Source organism: Nomascus leucogenys, chromosome 3, assembly GCF_006542625.1.
Source record: "Nomascus leucogenys isolate Asia chromosome 3, Asia_NLE_v1, whole genome shotgun sequence".
NCBI classification, from domain to species: domain Eukaryota; kingdom Metazoa; phylum Chordata; class Mammalia; order Primates; family Hylobatidae; genus Nomascus; species Nomascus leucogenys.
In genome coordinates, this window is record NC_044383.1 from 41,631 (window position 1) to 59,763 (window position 18,133).

Genomic DNA, 18,133 nt, shown 5'->3' on the forward strand with positions numbered 1-18,133 from the left:
AGAGCAGGCCTGTGGCTCCCCTGGGCTGAGGACAGCCTAGTCTGTGCAGCTTACCTGAGTGTGCACATCCCAGGGGGACCCACATGCCCTGGAAAGTCTGTACCTCATAGGGATACAGCTGTGGTCTGAGTCCTCTGGCCATAATACTGTTAGATGCCCAACCAACATCAAATTTTATGTACTGGAACACATCGTTTGAAAATAATGACATTTCTGTGTACTTCTTTTCAGAAGCCGGGGCTTTTATTTGTTTTGCATCTGTCCCATTGGCAGGACACTCTAGGACAAGGTTAAATAATCAGGATGACAGAGTGTGTGTGCCTGTGCCTGTGCCTGTGACAAGGTTAAATAATCAGGACCACAGAGTGCATGTGTGTGTGCCTGTGCCTGTGGCCAGGTTAAATAATCAGGATGACAGAGTGCCTGTGACTGCACCTGTGACAAGGTTAAATAATCAGGATGACAGAGTGCCTGTGCCTGTGCCTCTGCCTATGCCTGTGCCTGTGGCAGGGTGTTCTTCAGGCTTCCGTCACGTCTGCTGTTGGTTGGGTGTGGCAAAGAGGTGACTGTATTGGGACAATTTTCTTCTTTCTCTAGATAACTAACAGTGTTTATCAGGATGAGAGTTGGGTTAATGAAATCTCTTTTTGATTGAGACAATCCTGTGATTTTTCTCCATAGACCTACTAGTATGATGCTAGAAGAAAACACTGTCTCACAATGTACCATAAAATTACCATAAACTTTTATATTGTATCATAAAAGTACCTCATAGTTCTACATCACAACCAACTTGTTCATGGAGTGATACTCTTTTAACACTCTAAGGATTCAACTTGTTAATAGTATTTTTAGTAATTTTGCATCTATACCCACAAATAAAATCGGGCTATAATTTTTGTGTTATATTAGGTTCTTGCATAAAAATTGCACTATTCTAGAAATCATTGCAAAACCCCTGTCTTCTCTGTGCCTGGGCATACTTTATGCTGTAGGGGAATTGTCTGTGCTTCAAATTTTTAATAGAACTCACTAGTAAAGCAATATAGAGAAAATTCACTGGAATTAAATAATTGTTTATAAATACTAGAAAGATAATTTTACTTGGGGAAGTAAAATATCTCCTTTTAACAAACGCAAACAACACGAAAGTGGGTGAAGTGGAAACTGCGAGTCACAAATTCACCCTACAAGGGCAGCTTCCATATTTTAAACCCCACTGAGAAGGAAAAATTCTGCTAATTCTCTTTTTATTATTTGCAGTTTTAATTTTGTACCTACTAAAATACTTTTTGGCACTTACTTTAATTCTGTGTATAATGTGCATTTGAGTTACTAGTGTTCTTTGACTTTGACCCAAGAGACTTCCTTTAGTATTTCTTATGACAGGCTTATGAATTCTCTCAGTGTTGTGTATCCAAGAATGTCTTAATTTCTCTTTCTTTTTGACATTTGATCTTAGCCAAAAGGCTAAGACATATTTTAAATTTTAATTAATATATTAATGGGGGAGGGTACCAGAAAACCTGCCAGACAAATTCTAAAGAGCTGTAATACTTCTCTCTTTTTGGAAGCATGTTTTCTGGATACAGAATTCTTGGTTGGCAGTGTTTTCCTTCAGTGCCCTGACTGTGTCATCTCCCTGCCTGCTGGTCCCGTGGCTTCTGGTCAACAAGTGCTGTTATTTTATCAAGGGCTGATTTACCTGACGACTCGTTCGGTTTCGGGTGAACAGGTTCCTGCTATTTTATCGAGGGCTGATTTACCTGTTGACTCATTTTGGTTTTGGGTGAACAGGTGCTGCTATTTTATCGAGGGCTGATTTACCTGACGACTCATTTTGGTTTGGGGTGAACAGGTTCCTGCTATTTTATCGAGGGCTGATTTACCTGACGACTCATCTCGCTCTTGCTGCTTCCAGGACTCCCAGTTTCCCTTTGATTGTTTGACTACAGTGTGTGTGGGTACAGCTCTCCTTTCATTTATTCTATTTTGAGAATAAATGACAATAAATGAATATTTATTTATTAAGCTTTTGGATATGTAGATGGATCTTTTTCATCAAATTTGGGGAATTTACACCCATTATTTCTTCCAATAGTATTTTTGTCCCCTTATTTTCTCTCTTTCTGTGATTCCCATTGTACCTGTTAGATACCCTTGATGATGCCCCAAAGGTCTCTGAGGCTCCATTCATTTTTCAACACTTTTGCTGGTGTTCACATTGCCGTTCTGGAGGAACAGATTTTCAGAGCTTCTTATCCTGCCATTCTGGGAGTGCTTCTCTCGTCTATCCTATTTATCAGGAAAATGAGAGCTTTCCAAGAAACTTCCAGAAAATCTGAGATTTTTCAAATTATCAGTTAGAATGTCATCACTCCTCTGTGCAAGAGGGGCTGGAAAGTGGAAAGACTTTTTAAGTGAGTGTGTCAAAATATTAAGGGAATTAGGAATGGGATTGATTACTAATCAATAGTGTGTACCATACTGTGGTTAAAAGTATTCTGTGTATTCTTCCAAACTTTAAAAACAATTTATATAAACATACACACACACTACATTTTGTGAGTATTTCACAATTTGTCTATTTCGAGTTGATGAACAATTCAAATGGTTTCCCCAACTATTTATGTTACAAAAGGTGCCACAATGGTGACCTGTAGATGTATCTTTGTTCAGACATGCACCTATCTCTGTTAGTCAGTTTTGTGGGAGTGGGACGGTTAGGTCACTGGATATGTGGACTTATAATGTTAATAGGTATATAAAACTGCTTCCTCAAAAGGTTGAAACAAAACCCCCCACAGTAGGATGGGAGTGCCAATTTCTACACATATTCTCCAACACTAGATACTGTCAGTCACCGATAACTGAAAATTCATATGTCATTACTTTCATTTGCATTTCTCTGGTCAATAAAGAAGTAGAGCATCTTTTCATCTACTGATTATTTATTAGAATTTCTTTTTTAATGAAACAATTCCTTCCCTTTTCATATTGGGATTTTACATATTTCCTCTCAGATTTTAAGGACTCTTTGTCTATCAAATAAATAATAGTTGTTTTTATGTTTGATGGTTTGGAAGTTCCTCCCAGTCTCTTGATTGATTTCCCATGTAGAAAATTAGATTTTTATACAGTTAAAATTTTCAGACTTTTCCTTTATGGCCTTTGGAATTTAGACAATGTTTTCTAAAAGATCTTCCCCATCAATTATTTTTAATTTAAAAGTCGCCTTTATGGCTGAGCGCTGTGGCTCACGCCTGTAATCCCAGCACTTTGCGATGCCGAGGCGGGCAGATCATGAGGTCAGGAGATCGAGACTATCCTGGCTAACACGGTGAAACCCCGTCTCTACTAAAAGTACAAAAAATTAGCCGGGCACGGTGGCTCACGCTTGTAATCCCAGCACTTTGGGAGGCCGAGGCGGGCGGATCACGAGGTCAGGAGATGGAGACCATCCTGGCTAACACGGTGAAACCCCATCTCTACTAAAAAAAAACACAAAAAAATTAGCCGGGCGTGGTGGTGGGCGCCTGTAGTCTCAGCTACTCGGGAGGCTGAGGCAGGAGAATGGCGTGAACCTGGGAGGCAGAGCTTGCAGTGAGCTGAGATCGCACCACTGCACTCTGGCCTGGGCAACAGAGCAAGACTCCATCTCAAAAAAAAAAAAAAAGTCACCTTTAGAAAAGCTCTATGTGATCTTGTCATTTCTAGGTAAGGTGCCTTGATTTCTCTGACTAGAATCATGTTTTATTACATCATCTTTTATTTTAAAAATCTACTCAGATATGTTAATATGTATTAAAAATTGGCAATTAATCTTCTAATTGTACCTTTTACTGTTATATAAACATCTTTTTGTCCCCCCTGATAACTGTTGCTACATGTGTTGGCTTTTCGTAGTATTTCCCTGGTCTATCTTTGCTCATCATAATATTTAAAGTATCTTTATGTTATTTTTGTTATTGATAGGTGTCCTGTAAACATTCTATAGCTTTGACATAAACGGAAAGTTTTTCCTTTTTATAGGAGAATTAAACGATCATATTTATCATGATCACTAAATTTATCATCACTTAAATATAATGTGCATGTGTGTACGCATCTGTATGTGTGCATGTGTGTGTGCATGTGTGTATGTATGTATGTATATGTATGTGTGTATGTGCGTTTCCTTTCCCTGTGTTTGGATTGATCATTTTTTGTTTGTTCTTCTTTTTGCTTGATGATTTGGAATCCTGTTGTTATTCTACCATTGGTTACCCTTGAATCTGAAAACACATATAGACCTACAGTTTTTTTATTCACTTGAATAATTTGTCAATATCTTCTGATATGAACAAGAAGTGACCTTAGCATACTGTTCTCTACCTCTCTTGCAATATACACTCTACCCCAAACCTCAGGAATTTTAGTTTCAGAATATTAGTTTTAAATTTGTTCAAATATACTTTCTTCTGTTTTATAAATTAATTTTTATCAAAGGCATTCACATTTTCAGCCACCTATCGAGTGATTATTTGCCCTCAAATATATGCTGTACCAGTCCCTTTGCCTGTTTCTTCTGTATCAGATCTTGTCTTCCGTGGATTCCTGCTCCTAGACACACAACATCTTCCACATAAAATCAGGACCCAATTTTTGAGGGTGGGCTGCACGAGGAGGTACACTTGGAATGCCCACCTCTCTAGGCTACTTGACCTCCCTCCATAGCCAAGTTCTCTTCAGTGGCAGACCACGTGGCAAAAACATGTCAGACGGACAGCGAACTTGCCTCTCCTCCCTTCACACTCACAAATAGTAAGCATAAAACATTTCAGAAGTGCTCTAGGAGGACAATCAGTAGCCATAAACCCTTGGACCACAGAGCTACGAGGCAGAAGAATATTACTCTTCTGGGCACCCAAAAGGCTCCGGATAAGAAGGGAGGAGAGTACGGATGGGGCTGAAAACATGCTCAGAATGGCTGATTTGAGGGCCTTACCCTGGAAACTTCCTCTTGTTTTGTATTGTCAAGAAGGTTGAGAACCTTAAAACAGACATTTGTGTGGGCAAGTATCTGATGTTCGGTGCCATACTTCACTGGAAATAACGACCTTGACAAAAGCCAAACATCTGTTCCAAGTAAAACAAAAGCAGAGAACACACAATCTCGCCGCGTCCAAAGGGCAAGCCACGCTGGTGCAGGAACGAAGCCTCCCGCCTCAGAGGGCGCGGGGCTCTGTGCTGTGTCCTGTCTCCTGTCAGCCAGCTCTGCCCACACGCCGAGCTGCGGTCAGGGCTTCAGGAGCAAACAACCCGGAAGCGGCCGCGCGGCTGGGTGGAGGAGGGCGCCCTCCCGCTTCCGCTGGGGCTGCAGCTCCCTGAGGCCCCGAGGGGACCCCGCTCGCCTGGGCCCCGCCCACCAGAGGGCGCCAGAGAGAAGCCACCGGGGATGCGCCTCCGCTGTTTCCCTGAGGCTCCTGGTACCCCGTTGGAGACACAGGAAAAAACGTGTGAAAGGCTTCTGTAAATTATCAAGTGTGGTGACGTATGAACACCAGGCAGCCCACTCCGAACCCCAAACCACATCTCACTCAAGCTGCGTCTACCAGAAGCTCTCACTTCCAACTGCCTCCCTCCAGAGGTAGCCGCTGTCCCCAATTTTGCTTTGAATGTTCCGTGATTTTCTTCTTTATATTGTGTAATTGGATTTTTAAAGGGATTTCATAACATTTATATTCCCTGAGGCTTGAATTTTTTTGCTGATCGTTTTTCGTTACCACGTCGCGAGGTGTTGCTGCAGTTCCTCGACTTTGTGACTCCACAGATATGAATATGTGTCACTTTGTTTAACCACTGTCCTGTCAGATTATTCCCAAGGTTTTGCTACTGCAGACTGGGAACATTTTTGCACATGATTCCTGGAGCACTGTGTAAGAATATCTCTAGGCCAAGTGTATACCTGGGCAACCTAATATACATGGAACCAGATTGTTTTCCAAGTATTTGAACCATTTACCTGCTTCCAGTGGTGTCTAAGTGTTCCTGTTATTCCCAACAGTATGTACTAATAAATTTCTTAATATTTTCCCATTTAGTCAATATAAAATGATATTTAACTGTGGTCCCATTTTGCATTTCCCTGATTATAAAGTACAGAAACTTTCTCTCCCTCTCTATCTCTCCCTCGTCAGAATTATACATACTCTTCTCTGAAATGCCTACTCATGTATTTTATGTATTTTGCTCTCCTCTTCCCTTGGGGTTTTGGACTCTCATTGTTTGCAGGAGTGCTTTATTCTGATCCGTCCTCAGTTCTATGTGTTGCAATAATTTTTTCCATTCTTTAGGTCACTTTTCTACACTATTTATGGCATTCTTTTTATCAACAGATGTTCTCAAGTTATCAGTCTTGCATTTTTGGATTAGCACTTTTTGGGCTTAAAAAAATCCCTTCTTCCAGCCTAGGTGTTGGAGTGAGACCGTGTCTCAAAAAGAAAAATCCTTTCCTAGCCAGAAAGATGATAAAGATAACTGCTTATTTATAAGGTTTTACTGTTCCCATTAATGCCCTAAATCTATGTAGAATTTATTTTTGTACATAGTAAGGACTAAGGAAGTTTGTCCCATATAGATATAAATTGTCCCAGGATCCTGTCTCTGATCCCCAAATCTTCTTCCAGAACAAGACAAAGTTCTTACACAGGGGATGCATCAGAGGCCTGTCTCTCCCTGGTCCAAGATTTTAATTATTATAGCTTTATAGTAGTATTGATATCAAATAGTGCAAGTCCTGTTGGGATTAACTCAGGATGGTGGCAGAAATATTAAAGGGAAATATTAGGGAAAGTTATAGGGAATAGTCACAAACCTTTTTGGAAAGCTGAAAGGTTACATAGCTTGTAATAATTGAACAGGCTGAAGGCAGCCGGTTCTTACCTTAGAGCATTAGGTCATAGGGTAAATACTAGGGACAATAGAGGCTTCCCCAGTTAAGTCTGTTTACCCTACCTCCATTAACTAACCTTTGAGCCAGATGGCCCTCTCGATGCAGGGGAAGTTGACCAGGGAAATTGCCCCCTAATGGTATTTAAACCGTGGTACCTGAGCTTTAATCATTCATAGAACTACTGTCTTAACCATGTTAATTATCCACAAGTGTGTTGACTCAGAGCTTCTGTTGTTAAGCGTATACTAAATAAATGCCTGAAGTGTAAGCTGTTCAGAGCCAGCCTCAGTGACAAACCTCTCTTGGTGTGTAGGCTGTCGAACACTCAGCTGGACTGACAAAGCAGAATATCTGTGTGTCAATGTACATTTTATTCATCCGTCATTTGGGTCAGGGTCTGCAGGCAGACCCCCGCAGCTAATGCCCTCTTGTGAGGAGCAATACCTCGAGTCCCACCACCATTTTTTACTTCAAGAGTGCCTTGGGTCTTTGTTCTTCCATACAAATTTTAAGACTCAGTTAAATTTCCTCAAAAAGTCTTTTGGGATTTTGATCGGAATCACATAAACTCTGTGAATTAAATATCTTTAAAATGCTGATTTTTCCTATCCATGATGTGGAATCTGTTTCCATTTATTTAGGCCATTTTAAAATGTTTTCAATAAATTTTATAATTTTCTGCATGTAAATTGTACACATTTTTGTTAAACTTACTCTTAGGTAATGTTGAGTTTTTTAAGCAGAGTTCTTGATAAATTATGTTTTCCAACTATTTATTGTTAGTGTATAGCAATACAAATTATTTTTGTTTATTGATCCTAGAGGCAGCCCCCTTCCTAAACTCTCTTATTTCCAATAATTTCTGTGCAGATTCTTTTGTGGTTTCTCAGTAGACCATCCTGTCATCTGTGACCAATGAGAGTTTTGCTTTATATCTTTCAATCCTTATTCCTGTAATTTCTTTTTCTTGTCTTACTGCACAAACAGATCCTCAGTACACTGTTGCCTTGATTTTTATTTCAATGGGAAACATCTCAGAAGTTCTCTAAGAGGATGCTCAGTAGCCATTGCCCCTTTATGAATGAGGTTTGTTGTGGTGTTTTGATAGGTATGCTTTTTAAGTTTAAGAAAATTCTCTTTTATTTCTAGTCGACTAAGAATTTTTAAGTTAATAATAGATGTTGAATTGTACTAAATGCTTCTTTTGAAATGTTCAGATGATTTTCCCCTTTAATTTGTGAAAATGGTGAATAAATTTATATATTCTCTACTGTTGAAGCACTGTTGAGACCCTGGAATAAACACAATTTGGTCCTGACACTTTGTCTTTTTACTGTACTGATGGATTTGCACCCAGAGGAAGGGCTGACTGGCAGCTGCATTTGGTTTACTCACAGGTTGTTTTGGATTTTTGCATCTATGTTGAGTATGAGGCTGGCTCATACTTTTCTCTTCTGTCTTTCTCTGTGTTGAATATCAAAATTATCCAGGCTCCAGAGAATGATTTGATGACCATTCATTCATATTTGATCCTTTCGAAGAGTTTATATAAGATTGAAATGATCTAACAGGTTTAGAAGAACTCACTTTTGAAACCATATGGTATTTTTATTTGTGAAAGCATTTAGAATTAATAATTCAATGTATTTAAGAGTAGCATAACTGGTCAGGCTTTACACTTCTTGAATTGATTGTGAAAACTACATTTTTTCTAGGAATTTGTGATTTCCTCTAAGCTGTCAAATTTATTCACATAAATTTGTTTTAGTATTGTCTTATGTTTACAGTCATGGTTGTATTTATCATTATGTTCCTTTTACATCCCAAACATTGTTTATTTGTGCTTTTTTGTGCTTAAGTAGTCTCAGAAGCAGTTTATCTACTTTATTAATCTTTTTCAAAGAGCAAGCCTTGGTTGTGTTCCTATTTCCTCATTATTTTGTATTTCATGATTTCTGCCTTTGTTATCTTGCCCCTTGCCCTTCTTTGGGTCCAGTATGCTGCTTAGTTTCAGTTGAACATTTGGCTTATTAATTTTCAGTCCGTCTTTCTTAGTATAAGGACTTATGATTATACATTTACCTGTAAGATCTTCTGTTACTGCTTCCCCGAGTGCTGATATTTAACGATTCCATTATTCACTGAGCTCTGTGTGCTTTCTTAATCTCCATCCCTTGATTCATGATTCATGTACAAATGGGGTATTTTTCAAAATATATAGAAATTATTTTTTAATTGGAGTGAATTTCAAATGTGAAAAAACAGTGAGAGAAAGATAAAGCACCCCCACATAGCTAACACTCAAACTCAGCAATGGTCAAAATGCAGTTAATTTTGTTGCATCTTTAGAGTTAAGACCTTACTCTCTCTAATCTCTCTCAAACTACTTACAATGCCAATATCACATCTAAAAATAAAATAATTTTATGAAGATTGTTAGTTTATACTTTTACTGATGTCTAATTTAATTCCATTGTTGTCAGAGAATGTGGTGTGTATATAAATGTTGTACAGTTTACTGAACTTACTGTATGGCCTAGCACAGTGCTCCCTAGAGTGTGGTACGCAGACCATCAGTGACGAGGCTGTACAGAAATTGAGAGCAGGCAACTGTTCAAACTGTGTTCAGATACGGCAAACACAGAGCTCTAAACAATCCAGCTGTTTCTAGACCTCATTTTCATTTTTTGTACATTTCTTTTCTGTTCATAAATCTTCCACCACGTGGCTCCACTGCAGTCTCTCTGAGCCTATTCTGCCCTAATTAAACTCTGTTAAATTTAATTTGTCTAATAAAGTTTTCCTTTAAATATAGGATTGGAAGAAATATTGGCCACAAAGGAAAATTCATATTGGCAGAAGTCATAATGAGTTAAAAATAATGGATATGAACCCCCCCACAAAAAAACTAAGAAACCAAATCTTCATTGGATAATTTAAATGGAGAAACTAATCTAGATTAAAACCATTAATGTAAAATTAAGGTGCAAAAAAGTCAGACAGTTCAACTACTCTGTGTAAAAACGTGATAAGATATTAAACAGCTTAAGAGAATTTAAAGAAAAGGCATGAATGTTGGCATAATTCAGTGTTAAAGTTGCATATGTATGTCCAAATATCACCTGAATTAAAACATCCTTACAATCAAAGTTCAGGATAGAAACTCTCGGGCTCAAAGGTCTCCTGCCTTCCTTACTTTTATCTTGTTAATTTAAATAAAAAAAAAAGAAAAACCAGGTGTTGTGTGTGTATGGGTGTGTGTGTGTTTGAGACACAGTCTCACTCTACTGCCCAGGCTGGAGTGCAGAGGTGAGATCTCGGCTCACTGCAGCCTCAATCTCCTAGGCTCAAGCAATCCTCCCACCTCAGTCTCCCAAGTAGCTGGGACTACAGGTGCATGCCACCAAGCCTGGTTAATTTTTTTTTTTAGAGACAGGGTCTCACTATGCAGCCCAGGCTGGTCTTGAACTCCTGGCCTCAAGCGATATTCCCACCTTGGTCTCCCAAAGCACTGGGAAAGTTTAATTTTTAATGAAGTATGACGTATATGTCAAGGTTTATTTGTTTTGCATGTGGACACTCGATTGTCCCAGCACTGTTTGTTGAAAAGACTACCCTTTGTCCATCAAGTTGCTACTGCACCTATGTAAAAACTCAGTAAGGTATAATTGTCTGGGTCTATTTCTGGGCTGTCTATCCTGACCCATTAACTTGTCTTTGTCTTTCACCAAAATCACACTCTTTTTGACTGTACCTTAAGCTGGAGGATTCTCGCTACCCAGTTTACATCTTTAAATTGGGCAGCGAGAATAAATTAGGTAACGAGAGTCCTACAACTTTGTTCTTTTTCATAGTTGTTTTGACCATTCTAGTTCCTTTGCCTTTCTGCATAAATTTTAGAATTATTTGATCAATATCTGATTGCTAAGATATTGATTAGAATAGCATTGAATTTATAGATAAAACTGGGGACAATTGATGCACTAACAAGAATCTTTTCCAACCCATGAACATGACATATCCTGCATATATTTTATTAAATTAATATCTAAGTGCTTCATATGTTGATGCTATTGTAAATGTTTTTTAAACATTTAATTTTATTTAAAAATTCTAGTTTCCTGTCTAGTTATGCATTGCTGGTACATAGGAATACGATTGCCTTTTGTACATTGACTTTATATTCTAGCCTTGCTAAACCCATTTATTAGTTCCAGTAGCTTTTGAGGGGTAAATATGTAGGGATTTCTATATAGATAATTATATAATCTATGAACGAAAACAGATTTATTTCTTCTCTCCAATCTGCCTGCCTTTTATTTCTTTTTCTTGACTTACTGCACAGTATTGAATAGGAGTGGTGATATGGTTTGGCTGTGTCCCCACCCAAATCTCTCCTTGAATTGTAATAATCCCCACATGTCAAGGGCAGAGCCAGGTGGAGATCACTGAATCATGGGGCAGTTTCCCCCAGACTGTTCTCATGGTAGTGAATAAATCTCACGAAATCTGATGGTTTTATAGATGGGAGTTCCCCTGAACAAGCTCTCTTACCTACGGCCATGTGAGATGTGACTTTGCTCCTCCATCGCCTTCCACCATGACCATGAGGCTTCCACAGCCACGTGAAACTGTAAGTCCATTAAACCTCTTTCCTTTATAAATTAGCCAGTGTCAGGTATGTCTTTATTAGCAGCATGAAAGCACACTAATACATGGTGAGAGAGGAAACTGTTGGCATTTTTTCCAGTCTTAGGAGAAAGCATTTACCCACTTATCTTCAAATATGATGTTAGCCATAAGTTTTTGTAGTTGCCCTTTGTTAAGGTAGGGACATTCTTTTCTATTCCTAGAGTGCTGTGAATTTTTATTGGGAATGGAGGATGAATCTTATTGTTTTTACAGTATTTTTGGAAAAGACAATATAATTTTTCTTATTCAGTCTGTTAATACAGAAAATTACATTAATTTTCCCATTTATTATTTTTTAAAATGTATTGAGGTGAAATTCATTTAACATAAAGTGGATCATTTTAAAGTGAACAACTCAGTGGCATTTAGTACGTACACAATATTGTGCAACCACCACCTCTACTTCCAAAACATTCTCATCATTCCAAAATAAAATCTCATACCCATTAAGCAGCTTCTCTCCATTTCTCCCTGCTCCTAGTCCCTGGCAATCACCAATCTGTGTTCTGTCTTTAGGAATTGACCTATTCTGGCTATTTCATGTAAATGGAGTCACAGTTTCTATTGCTCTGTCTTCAAGTTAATTTAGTCTTTCCTGAGCTGAGCGAGTTTACTGGTGAGCCTTTTGAAGGCATTTTTCTTCTCTAGTGCTGTGGTTTAAAATTTCTATTGTTCCCATTACGTTCATGTTTATAGTTTCCAGCTCTCTGCTAAAATGACCTATCTGATCTTGCATACAGTCTGTATTTTTCATTAGGACCATTAGCATATTACTGAGGTGTTTTAAATTCCCTTTCTGATAGTTCCGCCACCTGTCTCACATCTGAGTCTAGTTCTAATGATTATTTTATGTCTTCTGTTTTTCCTTGCTTTTTTGCATACTGGACATGTTGTGTAAGACAGTAGATACTAAGGTCAAAAGTGTTTTATGCTTTGAGAAGAGCACACATTTTATTTTGCTAGTTCTTTATGTGTGGGGGCTTGTGCTCATCTTAATGGGGGTTAGGCTGAGTTTCAAGTTTGTTGTTTCTGTGTGAACATGTACCAGCAGCTCCTGATTCCCCTAGACATACTTCGTGTTTGTCTGCATGCATCACTTTCGCTCTTTCTTTGCTCCTGGGAGACAGGCTCTCTCTTGCAGCTCCACCAGCTCTATTCCACTGATATTTTTATATGATGCTTGTCAGTGAGATTATGGAGTGTGGAGGAGGACAGCATTCCCTGAGGTTCTAATTTAACCCCAGTCTTCGGCAGGCCCTGTCTTTCCAGCCCTTCCAAGCTCCAGGAATGCTGTGGGATCACCTGTAATTTTCAGAGGTAGAAGTTCCTCCTTGATTGTGTCCCTCCACAGAGCACTAGATAAGGAGAGAATCAGTAACTTCCACTTATGCAGCATCTTTTAAAGTAATTTTCTAGCATCCATTTCTGAGATTTTAAGGACAATCATAGCATGCAGACATCCTATAATAGTCCAGTGGCATCTTGAAATTGCCAAGACTGTGAGAAGCATTTCAGAAACCTGGGGAATTATTTTCCGGATTTAAATCATGTGGAAGTTGTGGTGCTTTTAATATATTTATCTCATTTGGAAGTTTCATATGCAGAAGATATGTCACTTGTATTCATAGGCTAGGAAATAGAGTCTTATCTAACACTCCGTAGTTTGTATTTTTTAAACTTAAAACTCTATTTACCAGGACAATCTTCTGTGTTGTATATTTTGTAGGTTAACATATGCCCAGAAACAACTCCTACAAAGCCCAAACTCCTCAAGTGCATGCCAGGGAATAACCTTTGTATGAAATCAAATGATAATATGTTGCAAGAGTTGGATCAATTTGCAAAAGAGTCCGTTAAATGATGACAACAGCATAATGTGAAAAGCTGGCAATAAGGCACTTCCCATAGTAGGTATGAGGACATCACCAATGTATATCAGTTTCAAAAGTTCTTACTTTTTTCAGTAATCTGATTTCAATTTCTAGTTAATGAAGATTGGGGGAGTCACCTTTTAACTATTTCTAACTTTGTTGACTTAAGATCAAAGAATGTGGACTGTAAAGTGTTTACTTTTTATAATTTGATAAGGTTTACTTTGTTCCCAAGTACAAAATTGATTTTTGTAATTGGGACATGAACACACAAACAAAACGTTATCTTCTGCTTAAAAAGTAAGTTTAATGATTACATCATTCAGTTTTTTCCATATTTGCTTTTTGTACTAAATTTGTCCAATTCTGAAACTGTGTTTTGAAGGTTGCCACTGTCATAGAACTATGGTCTAGTTCTTTTTTTATTTCTAGTAGATCTCAGTTCAAATATTTAGTTCCATGTTGTTTGGTAAATAGAGATTTGTGGCTGTTACATCTTCTTCATAAATTATGCCTTTTATAATTGTCTTCTACCTCTCTGTGTCCTGTTTAGTGCATTTAACTATAAATATTGCAGCTGTTGTAATCTCAATACTATCAAATGCGTAAGGAAAAGTATGCTAAGTGTATAGCCTGATGGGTTATCACAACATGAGTCTGGCCATGCTGAAGGGCTTTCAGAGTAGAAATAAAACATCACCCGCCCTCAGAAAACATCACTTTCTGTCACCAACTCCTTCCCTAGTCCTAGAGGAATTTATCCCAACTTTTAATACCACAGAATAGTCCTGGCCACTTTCAGACTTGATGTAACATTCATTGAATCACACAGTATGTATTCTTTGCGTCTTAATTCTTTTACTTAACTTCATGTTTGCCTGATTCACTCATGTTGTTATTTGCAGAAGTAGTTCATTGTTTTTCGCTGCTATATTTTATTCCACTTCATGAGTATAGCATGATGCATCAATTATACCCCAATGATACTTGTTTTTTCTACTTTTTCACTATTGCACATAATGCTATCGTGAACATTTCAGTGTCTGCCTTTTAATGCACGTGTGTTGCTTACTTCTGTTGTTTATATATCTAAAAGTGAAGTTGCTGTAACGTAAGGTAAACACAAGTCATAAGTCAAGGATCTATGCGTGTGAGTCTGCACTCTGTGTGGCTCCATTGGTTTATTTGTCTCTCCTTGCACCAATCCCACTCTGTCTTATTTAGAACATTTTAAAAATTACTCTTGATATCTGATAGTGTAACTCTTCCAGCTTTGTTCCTCTCCTAGGGGATATTCTTGGCCCTTTGCATTTCTACCTACATTTTAAAGTCATCTTGTCCATTTCTACCAAAAACTGCTGAAATGTCTGGAATCGCACTGAATCTATAGATCAATTTGTGGAGAACGGATAGGTTGCAACATTGACTGCTCTGAGAAAGAGCTGAAATTGTGGAAAAACAGACACAAGCTCTTATCATTTGAGTGGCTGACCTGCAATGAAAGATGCATGCACAGCCTCACCAGGTGTCTACTGTTAAAGTGAGTGCATTGACTGGAAAAAAATGGGACCCTGAAACTTGGAATGGGGACGTGTGGGAGGACCCTGATGAGGCTGGAGACACTTGAGTTCGTAAATGCTGATGAACTTTTTTGGCCAGAAGAAACAGCTTCCCCATCCCCAGTAGTGGCAACATCCCCTCCCCGACCCATGCTGCCATCAGCCTTTCCACCTTTGTCTGAAGAGATAAACCCTGTGCTGCCTGAGACAACAGTAATGGCCTCCCCTGAGGGAGATGCCAGGCAAGATAATGTTGATTCTCCTCAGGAGATACCCTCCAACACCTCTGTTTGCTTCTAGACCTGTAACTAGATATAAAGTCCCAGTGGGCCCCTAGAGGTGAGGTTGAGAGTGTGACCCATGAAGAGGTGCACTACACTCAAAAAGATCTGCTTCAGTTCTCTAATTTATATAAACAGCAATCTGGAGAACAGGCATGGGCATGGAAATTAAGGGTATAGGATAATGGGGGAGGAATATAGAGTTGGATCAGGCTGAATTTATTGATTTGGGCCCACTAAGTAGGAACTCTGCTTTTAATGTTGCAGCTTGGGGAGTTAAAAAAGGTTCTAATAGTTTGTTTGATTGGTTAGCTGAAATATGGATTAAAAGATGGCCCACTGTGAGCGAGTTGGAAATGCCTGATCTCCCTTGGTTTAATGTAGAGGAAGGGATCCAAAGGCTTAGGGAGATTGGGATGGTGAAGTAGATTAGTCACTTTAGACCTACTCATCCCAGCTGGGAGGGTCCAGAAGATACACCCTTGACCAATGCCTTGCAAAATAGATTTGTGAGGGCAGCACCTGAATCTTTGAAGAGCCTTGCAATTGCTTTTCTCTGTATGTCAGATCTAATGGTGGGAGCCACAGTCACTCAACTACAAAACTTAAATACAATGGTAACAATTGGATCCTGAGGTGGCAGGGGCCAAGTGGTGGCACTCAGTCATCAAAAGCAAGGTGGGTATAGCTATCATAATGGACAGCAGAGGCAAAGCAGCAATCAGAATAGTCTGACTCGTGTAGAGCTCTGGCATTGGCTAATTAATCATGGTGTTCCTAGAAGTGAAATTGAAAGCCTACTGCATTCCTACTTAATTTATACAAGCAGAAAACTTCTAGGTCGAATGGATAAAAGACTAATTTGAATTATAAAAACATAGAATCATGGCCCCTTAATCAATTTCCAGACTTGAGCCAGTTTACAGATCCAGAACCACTTGAATGAAGGGGAAGCCAAGTTCCCGTGAGGAAGGACCCTACTACATTACCAGCAATTTATGCAGTGAATCTTTCTCCCATCCTTCCCCAAGGAGACCTCTGGCCTTTTACCAAGATAACTGTGTGCTGGGGAAAGGGAAATGATCAGACATTTCAAGGACTACTGGAAACTGGCTCTGAGCTGAGATTGATTCCAGGGGACCCAAAACATCATTGTGGTCCTCCAGTTAAAGTTGGGGCTTATGGGAGTCAGGTAATTAATGGAGTTTTAGCTCAGGTCTGACTTACAGTGGGTCCAGTGGGTCTCCAGACTCATCCTGTGGTCATTTCCCTAGTACCAGAATGCATAATTGGCATAGACATACTTAGCAGCTGGCAGAACCTTCACATTGGCTCCCTGACTGATAGGGTGAGGGCTATTGTGGTGAGAAAGGCCAAATGGAAGCCATTAGAGCTGCCTCTACCTAGAAAAATAGTAAATGAAAAACAATATTGTGTCTCTGGAGGGACTGCAGAGATTAGTGCCGCCACCAAGGACTTGAAAGATGCAGGGGTGGTGATTCCCACCACATTCCCATTCAACTCTCCCATTTGGCCTGTGCAGAAGACAGATGGATCTTGGAGAATGACAATGGATTACCATAAGCTTAACCAAGTGATGATTCCAATTGCAGCTGCTCTACCAGATGTGGTTTCATTATTTGAGCAAATTAACACATCTCCTGGTACTTTGTATGCAACCATTGACTTGGCAAATGCCTTTTTCTCTATTCCTGTCCATAAGGCCCACCAGAAACAATTTGCCTTCAGCTGGCAAGGCCAGAAATATACCTTTACTGTCCTACCTCAGGGGTATATGAATTATCTGGCTTTGTTTCATAATCTTATTCAGAGAGAACTTGATCGCTTTTTGCTTCCAAAAGATATCACACTGGTCCATTACATTGATGACATTATGCTGATTGGATCCAGTGAGCAAGAAGTAGCAAACACTGGATTTATTGGTGAAACATTTGCGTGCCAGAGGATGGGAAGAACATCTGCCTAAAATTCAGGGACCTTCTACCTCAGTAAAATTTCTAGGGGTCCAGTGGTGTGGGGCCTGTAGAGATATTCCTCCTAAGGTGAAGGTTAAGTGGCTGCATTTGCCCCCTCCTACAACCAAGAAAGAGGCACAATGCCTAGTGGGCCCATTTGGATTTTGGAGGCAACACATTCCTCATTTGGGTGTGTTACTCCAGCCCATTTATTGAGTGACCCGAAAAGCTGTCAGTTTTGAGTGGGGTCCAGAACAAGAGAAGGCTCTGCAACAGATCCAGGCTGCTGTGCAAGCTGCTCTGCCACTTGGGCCATATGGCCCAGCATATCCAATGGTGCTTGAGGTGTCAGTGGCAGATAGGCATGCTGTTTGGAGCCTTTGGCAGGCCCCCATAGGTGAATCACAGTGGAGGCCTCTAGGATTTTGGAGTGAGGCCCTTCCATCTTCTGCAGATAACTACTCTCCTTTTGAGAGATAGCTCTTAGCCTGTTACTGGGCTTTGGTGGAAACTGAACGTTTGACTATAGGTCACCAAGTCACCATGCGACCTGAACTGCCTATCATAAACTGGGTGCTTTCTGACCCATCTAGCCATTAAGTGGGTTGTGCACAGCAGCATTCCATCATCAAACGGAAGTGGCACTAGGGAAATGACCACAGGATGGAAGTGGTATATACGTGATCAGGTTCCAGCAGGTCCTGAAGGCACAAGTAAGTTACATGAGAAGTGGCTCAAATGCCCATGGTCTCCACTCCTGCCACCCTGCCTTCTCTCCCCGAGCCTGCCCCGATGGCCTCATGGGAAGTTCCCTATAATT

At 39.6% G+C, this 18,133-nt stretch overlaps 1 pseudogene; it reads right to left on the minus strand.

Moving 5' to 3' along the window:
* Positions 1–1,510: 1,510 nt before the first annotated feature.
* On the minus strand, positions 1,511–1,559 carry LOC115834552 (annotated as a pseudogene).
* Positions 1,560–18,133: the final 16,574 nt, after the last annotated feature.